This window comes from Epinephelus lanceolatus, chromosome 14, assembly GCF_041903045.1.
Source record: "Epinephelus lanceolatus isolate andai-2023 chromosome 14, ASM4190304v1, whole genome shotgun sequence".
Lineage (NCBI taxonomy): Eukaryota > Metazoa > Chordata > Actinopteri > Perciformes > Serranidae > Epinephelus > Epinephelus lanceolatus.
Window position 1 is genome coordinate 526,530 of NC_135747.1, and position 14,471 is coordinate 541,000.

Here is a 14,471-nt window from a genome sequence, read left to right on the forward strand (position 1 = left end):
GCAACCAAAGAGATAAAGGAAAAGTAAAAAAGACAAAAAACAAGTCAAAACAGTTAACAGATCGATCAAAGTGTAAAAATTGTAAAAACCTAACTGTAAGCTATAAAGTTGCTGTACATACATTGTAGTATATTTAGAAGTAAGTTGTAGTAAACACAGTATAATCTATTTAGAGTAATGCACGAAGCATTGTATAAAGTGTTGTAAATACAGTAAAGTGTTAAATAAAATGTAACTGTAAAAAGACTGACAAATCATTGGGAGACTGACTTAACAGAGAGTACAAAGGGAGGGGGTGAGGAATGCAGCCAGCATAGAGTGAGGAACACAGCCAACAGAAGTGGGCTTATACAAAAAACAAAGCTTTGTTAAAATTTGATAGTTTGGTTCTGACCTCTATTGGGTTAAAGGTCATTACAAAGAAAAAAGACATTTTGGGGCCTGAATGTTTTATCATAATCTGGTATCTGTGTGTTTGTTTTATGTGATTTGTTTCACAGTTTTGTTACATGAGGTAGTTATTAACAGTGTCTCAGTGAAACAAAACCAGACAAGGGTAACCTAACGGTGTCAACAAATTGTCTGGGGACTGAAAACCTAACGGTGCCAACAAAAAGTCCACGTTTCACTGATTGAACCAGTTGCTCGGGTGAACTCCATAAAAACTGGTTGGCTGTTAAGGGGAGAATAAAAAAAATATATCTGTTATTTTAATTTAATTTTATAGATAAATAAAATAAGTGATAAGTATAGTCTCATAAATGAATAGAATAAGTAATAAAATTATAAATAAATTATAAATGATAAGTATAGTTTTATAATAAATAAAATAAGTAATAAAATAAAGAAAAAAGAAGTTGAGATCAAGCTGTTAAGAGCTGGGTGGAAGAGGGTGACAGCAGTAGTAATGAAATTTGGGCCGAAGAATATTGCATGACTGATGGTTCAGTGGACACTAGAGGCATAAAAAACACATTTTGGGTTGGAAAGAAGCTACATAGACAGTGAAGGGGGTGAGCAGATAGAGAGAATCAAACTAAGCTGTTAAATAAATCAAGTACACAGGCTCCCTGCTGCAACATTGTGAGATCACATTAGGCTGTCTGATAAGGCCTCGCTGCTGCAACATTGGGAGATCAAATTAGGCTGACTTCACTGGTACAACATTGTGGACCAAAGATAACACAAATAGGGAGAGTAATAAGGCAAACACATAAATTTCACCAGTGACAGGTTAAGAGGTGAGGTTATACATAACTCACATCAGAACACCTGAAATAGATGGAAGAGGGAAATGAAGGGGGAGATGAGATTATAACAGAGAGTCATTGCGTCACTGAGGGTCCAGTAGAATTCAGGGGCATAAGAGCGCAATTTTGGCTGGAGAAGAACATACTTTGACAGTAAAGGGGTAGAACATTGGCAAGACGAGCAGGAGATCAAACAAAAACTTTGGCAGGTCACCAAATTTGTTAACTTGAAGAGAGTAAAAGAGTTATTTCCAGGTGTCCCGTGGGAAGTGATTTTGCGCAGACTGTGGGTTCCTTACTCATTAAATCCGCTGCTGCAGAATTTGTGTGATAATCATAAGGACGCGCCAGTAGCTTCACTCCCTCTACACCAGATAAAAATACGAGGTCACGAAGGAGAGACACATAATCCATGGCTGCGGATTGTTGTTGTGCCCAGAAAAGTTGATTTGGGAGACATGAACATTTGGCTGTTTAACCAAAGCCCGCCTAGGAGACAGGTCACATAAATTAGAATATAATCTCTGAAAAAGAAATAATAATAATAATATTAATAATATAACAATAAAAAAAAAGAAACTACCGTTACAGTAGAGGACATTATTAGCACTGATAAGCACAAAAGAAACAGACGAGCAACAAGAAATTCCAAGAGCTGGCACAGTGAAACAAGGCTTCAAGGAAAGATGGAAAAAAGGGTCTGACACCCATAGAGATAGTGATGACATAACATCCAGGTAGGAGAAACCGAATCCAGCGCTGTGTGACTAAATGGCACAAAAAGAACATCAGGAAAAACAAAAATAAATAAATAAATAAAATAAATAAATAAATAAATAAATCAAAAATCTGAAAAAAAAAAAAAAAAAAAAAAAAAAAAAATTGTTGGCCTAAGGATGGAACCTTCAACCTGGCATGTTGCGACGAGGTGGATACAGAACTAAATACATTGAGGCAAAAGACACTAAGGTGAGTTATAAAAAAAAGAACAATAGGGTTAAGGAAAGGGAGGTATTAGGGTGGTTTAGACAAGCAGGGGGTCGGAAGCGAATGTTGCAAGTAGTCAAGTCAGGTTAAGTCAAGTCAACTTTATTTATAAAGCACATAAAAAAACAACTCACATTGACCAAAGTGCTGACCATATAAAAAATAGAAAATGAAAAATACAGAGGAAACACAATAACAAAAAAACCAAAGCCATAGCAGCAACATACATAAATACATAAATCAAGGCACAAATAAGCACAGAGTAGGAGATTAAAATATCATGTCAGAAGAATACAAATGTTTTTGAGAAGAGATATGTTTTGAGCCTAGATTTAACCGAGCCAAGGGAGTGCAGCAGGCATCCACAGGACCCACGGGCACTGATGGATGTGAGACCCATAGCCCCACCCCTACCAGCATCACCACCACCATACCCACAAGACACATCACCATCAGAGACGGGACAATACCCACTGCGCTCGGTGGGGGAGGCAAGAGCAGCAACAACAACGGAAGGCCAAGTGGAGGGAAGGTTCACAGTGACCTTGGCCAGGGATACGAAGGCCGAGAGCAGATGAAAGAAGACGCTCCCCACACGCAGAACACTGACAATCCAGTGCCACTCATTACCACTCCAGAGGCCCCCGAGGTGGCGGGGTCGAGTTGGACCTAGGGGAGGACCGGCAGGCCGAGGAGGATGGAGAGGGGGACTGAGCTTTCCTCCAAGACCCCAGCCACCGCAACAGCAAACCTATCAGCGAGCCGCACCCTATCAGCAATCAGGCTCCCAGGAAATGAACACAGGATTTCCAGGAGTGAATCCTGCAGCATCTAACCAGCTATGCTGGGGTTGTTACCAGCCCGGCCACCGACACAAAGACTGTTCGGTCAACCCATGGGAAGGTCCAGCAGAAAATTTGCCGAAAACGAGACAGGGTGCCCATGGTAGGGTTGCCCGGAGAAGCCTGAGGGGGAAGTAATGTCACCAGTCATTTCATTACAGCCACACGACGAACCAACTGTACCTGTTGTCACCCACGAACAAGCATATCCTTTTATGGTGGACACAGGGGCTGCCTATTCATGCCTAGGAAAAGAGGGCTCTGAACTCCCCCTCTCTAAGTCATCCATCAAGACCATAGGCTTCTCTTTGAAATCACAAGTCATACCATTGACAGAGCCCGTTCCAATGCTTATCGCAGGAAAAGTCATATTTGCACTCCTACTCTACTCAGCTCATACACCAGTGAATCTTCTAGGCAGAGATATATTGTGCCCTCTCAAAGCTAAGAACATGTGTGCTCAAGATGGACTATATTTAGATTTCCCTGAGGAACCTCCACAAAGCATGATGCCACAGCTGCCCCGTGAACGCCACAGAGACACAATAGGCGTTGGGCTACTGCCTCCAACTGACACCAGAAGAGCCGCACCTTAAACGGACATGGACTCAGTGGGAACCATGGGTCAGGTTACATTTTGACACAGCACATAGTCCCACTCTGCCACTGCACTGCACACTCGTGTATGATGCAGACCAGACTCATGTAGATTGTCAAGAATGCAGGAACACAGTGCTCAAAAAAAAAAAAAAAAAAACATGCCTGATCATTAGTGAAGACATGTATTCAGCACCTCAAGGTGTGGCGGCAGCCGTCCGCCTCCCAGAAGAATTAGCAGGATGGTTTCAGGTGCCAAATTCTGCACCACACGTTACACTGATGATAGCAGAAGGTTATGAGTCTCATCATTTGGGTCTAATGGTCGGATGTGCACTGCAGGTGCGAGAGTGGTTACCCAACAAGAACAAATACATCCACATTTCAGATGACAAACAATACATTAGAATCTCAACTAAGACAGGTGATAAAGCAGTCACAGATAAGGTACTTGTAGATGGTACTACTCCCACACAGATGGCAGTCACAGAAGAACACGCACGGTTCCACCACAGCTATGGACAGCACATAAAACAGACGTAGGCTTGATAAAATCAGCGCAACCTATTCATATCACACTAAAACCACACGCTAGCCTACCATACCAGAGGCAGTATCCTCTGTAGCGGCATGCCATTGACGGTATCCAACCCACAATTGAAGGCTTGGTAAAAGCCGGAGTTCTGGTCAAAACTAGAAGTCCCTGCAACACGCCCATTTTTCCAATCAAGAAACCAAATTCCTCAGAAGAGCAGCTAATGCAGTGGTGGAAACAGAGACGCCACATGTGCCAGATTCACACACATTGCTTTCAAACATACCATCCGACACACAGTGGTACACAGTTATCGATTTGTGTTCAGCTTTTTTCAGTGTACCGCTACACCCAGACTCTCAATATTTGTTTGCATTCACTTCTGAGGGTCAGCAATATGACCTAGCTAATTTGAACGTGCCAAGCACTGTATTACAACATGCATATGATTTGCTTGTCTGTAGCTTTTCAAAAGAACAATGTCAAAAAGATTCCATTGCAGTGCTCACAGCATTAGCAAAGGGGGGGACACAAAGGTCCGTAAAAACAAATTGCAGTTCTGCCAGCAGTCTGTAGAGTACTTGGGCAGACAGTCGAGTGGGGATAAAAAGTGCATTGCCCCATCTCAGATAGAGGTAGTAAGGCACCTCAACCGCAGGCGGTGGGCCAAATGCTGTCTTTTCTCGGCATGACAGGATACAGTCGGCCATGGATTTGTGACTATGCTATAAAAACTGCTCCACTCAGAGCTTTACTAAGAGCAGTAGGACAGACAAACAACACAGCACAATTGACATGGACAGAGGAAGCTGAGGGTGCATTCCAAATCTAAAAAATAGACATGCAGTCAGCTCCAGCGTTAGGGACTCCTAACTATGCTAAACCTTTTCATCTCTAGGTAGCAGAAAGATCAGGCTTTGCATGTGCCGTCCTGATGCAAGACATGCCCACAGGCCAGGCGTACGGGCTGTGAGGTAATCCTATCAGCCCCTGAATTTAACATTCAACGCTGTTCCACCATCAACCCCGCCACTAAACTGGTGCTGCCAACAGATGGTAAGCCACATGATTGCATTCATGACACAGAGACATTTATGCGTACTAGAGAAGATTTGCACAATCAACCTATCCCAGCTGATCTCACATTGTTTGTAGATGGCTCATGTTTTCGTGACGCCACTGGTAGCCATGCAGGCTACGGGATTGTTCAACTTCACAACAATGACCACACCTTTGAGACACTACAATCACATAAACTTGCTCAGCCATGCTCAGCCCAACTTGCAGAGATAAAAGCTTTAACAGCAGCATGTAAATTGGCAGAGGGACAATCACTAAATGTATACACAGACTCAGCATACACCTATGGTGTGTGCCACGTCCATGCTAACATATGGAAACAAAGAGGATTCGCAGAGCTGACGGCACTCCTGTAACACATGGAGCTGCCATCCTCGACCTGATAGAAGCCATGTTCCTTCCCACAGCTCTAGCAGTAATTAAAATGTCCAGCCCACCAAAACACTGATACATTGATAGCCAAAGGCAATAACTTTGCAGATGAACAGGCAGCAATAGGGGCAGTAATGACACCCTTACTAACCATACAAGACTGTGAACCCCTCACAACCATGCCCTCCCTCATAGCAGCTCAAAACAGAGTTACTGAGGCCGAAAAACGTCTATGGGTAAAAAGATACAATATCATTGGACAATGGTAGCCATTTTGTGTCTAACGTCATACAAGAGACACTGAAACAACTAGGGATCAAACAAAAATTTGGCTGCGTTTACAATCCCCAATCACAGGGAGCTGTAGAAAGAGCAAATGGTATTTTAAAAACCAAAATAGCAAAAATAGTAGTAGATAGTGGAAATAAGCTTAATTGGGTGGATGCTTTACCGCTTGCACTAATGTCTATGCGTTCACAAGCCAGCCGAGTCACGCATCTAACACCGCATGAAATGCTTACGAGCCGGCTCATGCCGCTACCATACTTAAGAGGTCCCCATGAGGGACCGTCCCTGGAACAATTACAAGGCGAAATGTTTGACTATTTACGAAGTCTAACCCGTATCCATAGGGCTATCTCCCAGCAGGTGAAAGGCACCACAGAGGACAGAAGGGTCGAAATCCCAGAAGACCTTCAACGCATACTTCCTGGAGAGTGGGTATACGTCAAGGTGTTCAAAAGGAAGTGGGACCAGCCACGCAGAGAAGGTCCATACAAGGTCATATTAGCTACACCAACTGCCTTGAAGGTTGAAGGTAAGGACGTTTGGTTCCATCTTAACCACTGCTGCAGATCTAACAACCCAGAGAGGGTGTCGACAGAGAGCACCTCAGAAGAAAACACCCCTTCCTCAGTCGCCACCTGGTAGCCACAGGGCTGAGAATGAGGGCCCAAGCGCAGGGGGAGCAGAGACAGAAAGAGAGCAGGGAGAAGAAAGCAGCAGCTCAGAAACAGGTGAAGATGGTAACCTGACTCAAGTTTACATATGTAGAGAGCGACCAACAAGTACAACATTCCAATTGGAACACTAAAAACCTCATCAATTCTTGATTGGTTAGAAAAGTTCTCTGTTGGAAAAATCTTACAGACTATAGGAGTAATATTTGGACTCGGCGTCCTTCCCCTAGTACAGATCCTGATAAGAAGGGCCATGAGAACGGCCACGGGACAATTTATTATGCTGATACAACAGCAGAAAAAGCTCCCCAAGAAAGGCAAATTGTGGAAACTAGATAAACCGTGGGTAAGATCCTATGCATCCAAAAGATTGAACAACGATTTATATGAAACCATGATTGATAATACGGACGTATGTGAGAATATGGCTGACAATATAAACTTATATGAGCCAATGAAGGGGAACCTGGAAGGGGAATACGAGGTTGTATAGAGAGAGAGAGGGAGAGCCGATTCAGGGTAAGAAATAACCAAATAATTGGCAATAGATTCAGGAAAAACCTTGCTGTTACCAAACCCATACTAACAATCGACTGATTAACATATATAGGTTATCTATACCACAGGGCAATTAGGAGGAAAAGGAAGGAAGTGAATTGAACTAAACAATGTCCTTTCTAACACACAGATTGGTGCAGAGCATGGCCAGCATGTGGAGATCCCTGTATCCAAAGCAGCAGAATCCAGGGTTGGCCTACCAAGAGCGCCCAGCCATGTCAGAGGACCAGCCCCCATTTGAGCCCAGGCTAGGGATGACCTACAGCGGCAACTGGTCAACCACCACGTGCTGCAACAGAAGATTGAGATGCTGAGGGGATCAGGTGGCGTCCTACCGGCGCCTGCGGATGACTGGTACATCCGCCTATGTGCCCGACGGACAGTAACTTGGCAGCATTAACAGCAAAGATAACTATGTACCTTGCTTACTGTACCCTGTATATGTGAAGTTATCATGCATTCACTGAAGAAAATACCAGTAACGACTGTAGTCACAACCACTGTATAAGAATGTCATTATGATTAATCATGCAACAAGAAAAACAAAGACATTATTAGGCTAGCTCTTATACTCTATATACATACGAATTATTCGAGGTGATAATCATGAATTGTGTGTGATACCTACGGATGACAAAAGGTGTGACAGATACTGCTGATAATCAATGAAGTATGACTTATGTGCAGCTCTACTGATGTTGATCACTGGAAAATGATTCGTGTGTGATAATAGCCAATCTAAATCTTAATGGTATGGGACTATAAAGTCCCAAAGGGGGGATATATATATTTTCTCCCCCTTGCTGTGATTTAAGATATTATATGGGACTATGGAGCCCCAAAGGGGGGAATGTAGTGTAATGTACTGATTTACTGAAGACATATACTGTACCTTTTAGTTGACCTTTAAAAAGATATGTGTTGAAGCAATATAATCTGTGCAACTGACAAATTACACACTGGTTTAATATTTCATGTATTCTTATGACACACACACACTCATTGAGCACTTAAGCATTGTGGTGGAGAAGTACCTAGGACTCACTGTGAATCATTTCTAAAAATAGCATGAGGATGGGTTCAGAAAACACTAGTGGAAAATTAGGGGAATTACAGCTTGTCCTGAGAATGACCCTAGAGGGGGAAGGACTAAAAAGTGCTGAGTCAGCAGAAGTATGACACCATTATGGTGGAGAAAAAGTGACTCAGCAGAGGTGGGATATCGTTACGATCAGAGCCAAGTGGGAAGGATTAAGGGAAAGAAATGACTCAGCAGAAATTCTACGATAAAAGAGCGAGCGCAAACAAAGAAATTCCAGCCTTGCTCCGGAGCTTGGCTCATTTGGGTTGTGATGTGTTTGTTGCCTGCGAGCACATTAAAACTCAGTTGCATCTGATTCTACGTGTCTCCAGTGATTTTTTGACCTCTGAGTATTTGAGTTTTTGATATCTAATGGAAGATAAAGAAAGTCCGTTTGAGAGGAAAAGAGCGAGGTCGCGAGCTAACTGGCCCGGCTCGGGACCTTGACTTTTTTGCTTCTACAAGGGGAAGAAATCAGGGGCATCATCCTGAGAGCATTGCCCAACCTCTCTGAAGAGACTCAACTGCAACTATATTCTAAGCTTCAATGCTATGGCTTAGAATCAAAGGAAGACTTGAAATATGTTAAACAGGAAGACATTGCTGACCTCTTGCCTGTTATTCAGCTCCAGAAGCTTATGGATGCATTTAAATCAGGTAATGTAAATAAGTAACTGGTTAATATTGGCTGTGAGCAGAGGTTTCTGTTTTAAGTCTGCAAGCCATTTTGTCAGGTCACCATCTTTTAACAGTCATTAAATAATGTGTCATTTTTCTTTGTTTTAGAGACAGAGATAATAGCTTTAGATCTCACAGTGATCCAGAGCTCCACACCAATCTCCAGTCCATCAGTACTAGAAACCACTTCACCACTATCCAGTCAGTCACCACCAGAATCCACTTCACCACTATCCAGCCCATCATCCCTGTCATCCATGTCAATGTCTAATCTGTCAGACATGAGCAGCCCAACAAGCACAAGGTCTCCATCCCAGATATCCAAAATGTGGCCAGAAACATTCCAAGCGCCATGGGATCAGATGCCAAAGGAAATCCGTTCAGCCATTGCCAATGGGAAAAGACCAACCCCTGCAGAGTGGCGGCAGATGGTGAGAGTGCTGGTAGATGCAATGAGAAAATATGAAGCTAACCCAACACGATCCCAGTGTCTCACAGTTTGTCAAAATATTGTGAGGCAGTATCCCCAGAGTTTTGCCAATGTTTTTGCAAATGGCTCACTTATGGCAGGTGGTTATACTTCGCTCCTTATTCAAGTGAGAACTCGTATTGAGAACTTAAACCGTGACAGCAGCTTTGCACGCCACCGAGCCCCAAGGTGCTCTGGATCCAGCTCTGGGCGCAAGAGGGGGCCCACTGACACATACGGATGCACTAGATTTCAGCCAGATCTCCCACCAGGTGAGACTGATGATAGTGTGGAGCAAAAACGCCAAAGATTGGAGGAGATCTATAGACAGGAAGGTGCAGGTGGAGTTGAAAGAGCGGAGGTCTGTAGTCTCATGGAGACCACATTCTGTCTCCTGCGTCGCCACATAAATGCAACTCCAACTCCTGCCGTTGAAGATATAAGAAGCAAATGGCCTTATCTCTTCAATCAGAGGTGTATCTATGCTCATTTTGAGCTTCTCACAGACCTTAATGTGCTACGTCTCCTGGAGCTTGACATGGAAGAATGTGGCAGAGTAATCATCGAATACTTTCGGAGCAAATCTACCAACAAACAAGTCCAGACTGTCCTCTCCCAAGGTGAGAACGATGAGGTGGCACTCTATGTTGTCTAGCTGCTGATGGCCCACTTCACAGAGACCACAAATGGGCTCATTGTTTTTGCAGATGTAAGTTTGTTTCTCTTCTTTCTTCAATTTTTATTGCATTGACTTGTTGCCATCTTAAAATCATATTATGAAACTAATATTAGCACTACAATTATATCGTCTGTGCACTACAGTTGTCCGCCACAGTGGCTGACGTTGAGAAGACCCTCACCCTACCCCCGACTCCTCGTCTAATACTGCTCAGTATGTATTTGGTGAATTGGCATAATAAATTTTTCATGTCAGATGAGCTTATACAAGACAAAATGGTTTCTGAAATTACTCTTATTTCATATTCAGGTGGAACAGAGCGTGTGACTGCTGGACGCTGGATGATCAGCCTTGAGGGTTGTGTCCTGTTTGAGGGCATCCAGCCAACATTTGTGACAGGGCTTGCTGCTTTGTTTTCAGTGTACTACATCTTTAACCTACAGTACCAAGAGGAGGCTGCGTGTACACTTGAATTCATTCAAAGGTAAAGCTTATGTTGTCCAACAGATTTTTTTAACAGCAGTCAATTTGATATGAAATTGTGGGGTAAACACAGGTGATACTAATGACATTACTTAAGAGTCTCTGCTACACTTAATGAAACAACCATAATTAATGTCATAAGTAACACCTGTATTTACTTGCTATTTCATGTCAAATGGCTGCTTTGAAAAAGGTCTATTGTCCTCACTCACTCACTCACACACACACACACACACACACACACACACACACACGTACATTTATCATGCTCATTTTAAACCCTTACCTTATGACCACCTATTATTTGGGTTGGGCAGTATATTGATTATCTGTCAATGTTGTGATTTGAGACTAGATATTCTCTGGGATTTTAAGTATTGTGATATTGCATAAGTGTTGAGAGAAGGAGAAGTTGCAAACACTGGCTCCATATGCATTTCTCTTTTATTTAGGCCTCCTTCAAGATCAATAACAGTAGAACACAAGCACTAGTACATTATATAGGCCACACCTTAGTAACACATCATCTTCTTCCAGTAGGGTGTGCAGAACAATCAAGAAGCCTTCAGCAAATCAAAGACAGGAACTACAGCCAATCAGATCACAAGAACTGTTATGTCTCATATCACATAGAAATTTAAATTTTGGTTAAATATATACGTATATATGTATATAAAAAGTAAAAAAATACAGTTATTTTGAATCGATTTTTAATAGATGAAAAGATAACATCAGCTCTAAAAGAACATAAACAATCTATATAAAAAACACTTCAAGTCATACTGTATATTCAATCCATGAGGTCACAGGGTTTTCTGTTATACTATTGGATACACCATCTGAAAACCTGATGGACTGAACGTAGAGTATGACTTAAAGCGTTTTTTGTAAAGTACCTCAATTTATTGGATATATAGATTAAGTTGTTTATGTTCATCTGGAGCTGATGTTTAACCTATATATTAGAGGATCCATTCAAATGTATATGTATATACGTAACCAAAATTTAATTTTCTATGTGATATTAGACATAATTGTTCTTTAATTAATAATTGTTCTTTATTTTGCTTTATTTGAAGTGATCTTATTGGCTGTAGTTCCCATCACTGTCTTTTAAGAAGTTTGATTTGCTGGAGGCTACTTGATTTTCTTTCTCACCCTAATGGTGGAACATGATTGTCTAATCACCATCAGATCGGTTACTACCAATGCTTGGGTTCAAAGGCCTGAAACTTCATCTAAAGAGATTTAAAGAGAAATGCATATTGAGCCAGAGTGTGCAACAGTTTTTACTACTCTTGACTCTTCTTCCAGTGATTATGTCTGGCTCTGGCGTGTGTTGACTTTTAATGGTTTTACAGGCTGCTTTACAGAAAAGAGATGCAATTGTCTGAACTTATGAAACTGTTGGCGGCCGTTATTTGTTTCTAGCTGCTTGATCATCATATTCAAATTACTAACAATTGTCTATGAAAAATCGTGTATGTATCTTATGAAACCACCAGTAGTCATCACTACAATGGTGTCACAACACTGATATTGAGTTATTCGGGCAAAATTATTTTGATATTTGATTTTGCCCTACTTTATATAGTAGTAGATTCATTTCTATCCAGCCTCTAATCTCAGACTGCCGTGTTTTTCAGGCGCTTCATTGGGATCAACCCAGAGAGAGGAACCAAGGCCATTCGGGGCAAGATCGTCTCCAAGAGGACAGGGAGAGTCTGAAGAACCTCATGGACTTTGAGTGGAATTTCATATAGGTCAGTGAAGGTTCTCTACCCAGACACTAAGTGTGCTATATTCCACTTCAAAAACCCAGGTATTTATGCCGTAGAACACGGCAAAAAAGTACTAGTTATCTTCACAAGAAGGGATCCTGTTCACTTGTCCCAGGACAGTAGTGCTCTTCTATATGTTAATTTTTGTCTTTTAAGGTTATTGTGAATAAAACAGTCAGCAGAACCTTGGATGAACCTTGATCTATTCTGAGCAGACTCATAGCCATCTTTTTATGTTTTAAGATACCTGTTTAAGTTCATTTAAAAAGCACTTTGAAACGCTGAGTTAAACTAAAATTGTTGAGTTAGAATCAATGCAGTGTATGTCACTTTTGCAGAAAGTTTGATTTTCAAACACTGTTAAAATTTGAACACAGGTGTCTGAGCTATTGTCTGTGGGGGACAGGCGCTGGGAGCCCTGCAATTTCATTGCATGGGGAAACCAAGAAGTGAAATAAAGAGGTGCAATAGGGCTGGGCAATATCAGTAGAAGTATTTGGTCATGAATATTGTGATGTTTGATTTAGTCCATATTATTCCGCCCTAGTTTGAGGGAATGATGTATTTTGCCAATGTGTTGTGAAATGCATCATACTATAGTGATTTCTCTATTTGGGACACTCTAATTTTGTGTAAAGGACCACAAGTCTGACTGGCTGGATTTTGCACTTAAATGCATTTAAATAATTCCAAAAAAAAAAAAAAAAAAAAAAAAAGATAAAAACTTTTTTCATATATGTTTGTTTATGTTTCAATTCCACCGAAAAATTATGCATTTTGTGTCCAAAAGACCAGTGATACTCACAGTGGTAAGATGCATCATTCCCCCAAGTTTATTAAGAAGTGTATTAGTGTTATCATATTTGATAAACATGGACTGCCTTGTTCTGTTAGGCATACTTGAAATGTCCACTGTATAGAGGGTCTGTAAATATTTCAGTTGGTGCTGCCTTTTGTAATAAATGTCGGACAACAGAGTTTCTCATATTTTCTAAGTCTCCTCTTTTGTGCAGAATTTTTTATTGCTGCATTTTAGTTAACAAAATCTTTCAGTTTATGTTGTAGGCACAGTGCTTGCTTTACAAAAAAATACTTCATGGTACTGTATTTGAAATTATGGTTAAATTCCACTGTTAATAGGGGGAAAAAACAATATTGTGGCTACTCTGCTACAAGTATACTGTAAATTCAACGAAATACAGCACTATACTGTGTTTTAGTACATTTTATTATAACAGTAATAAACTGTAAATAGGTTTACAGTAAGCAAACTAGAAAAACAGTAATTTACTGGCAACCCTGCTGCCAGTAGTCTACTGTAATTTCAAGGAAATACAGTAATGTACTGTTACTCAGAACATGGTATTATTACAGTAACATACTGTAGAGTAGATTACAGTAGGAGAACTGTTAAATTAACAGTAAACTACTGGCAACCCTGCTGCCAGTATTTTACTGTTAATATACATGGCAATTGTTTACAGTGTGGATAGACTGCTTTTTTATTTTGGGTCAGACTTTTGGAACCACTATACTAGGTCTTTAGCACTATACTTACTACTAAAGCTGAGTGTGGATGTAGGCTCGTAAGAAAAGGTAGAGTTCAATTGCCTCCTCAGAAGAAGTAGGTGGCTGCAGATAGTTTTCTGACATTGCAACTCTGTAAAAAGTGTTACTTTGGATCAAAGTAAAAAAATTGCGTCAACTTGTTACACCTAATTTTTTTAGTTTTTCTCAAATCAAAAAAATCAGTTTGAACAAAGCAAATGTGTAATGTAATGTCAAATAAAAAATAATTAAAACCAATCAAAGTTTTCAAATATAATGAACTCATAATTTCAACTTGTTACAGCAAGTTAGTTTAGTTTTTCTCAAATTAAAAAAATTAGTTTGAACAAAGGAAATAATGTAGTAATGTTAATTCAAAAAATTAATTAAAACCAATGAAAGTCAAATACAATGAAATCATAATTTCTACTTGCAATTTTCTTTTTTTACGCTTTGCGTTAACTTGTATTTTCACCCTGACTTGAGCCAAAATCTTACAGAACTACAAAGTAATATGCTGTATGAATACAATGTATTTTTTCACTTTCACAAAAACTAATGAAATTGCGTCA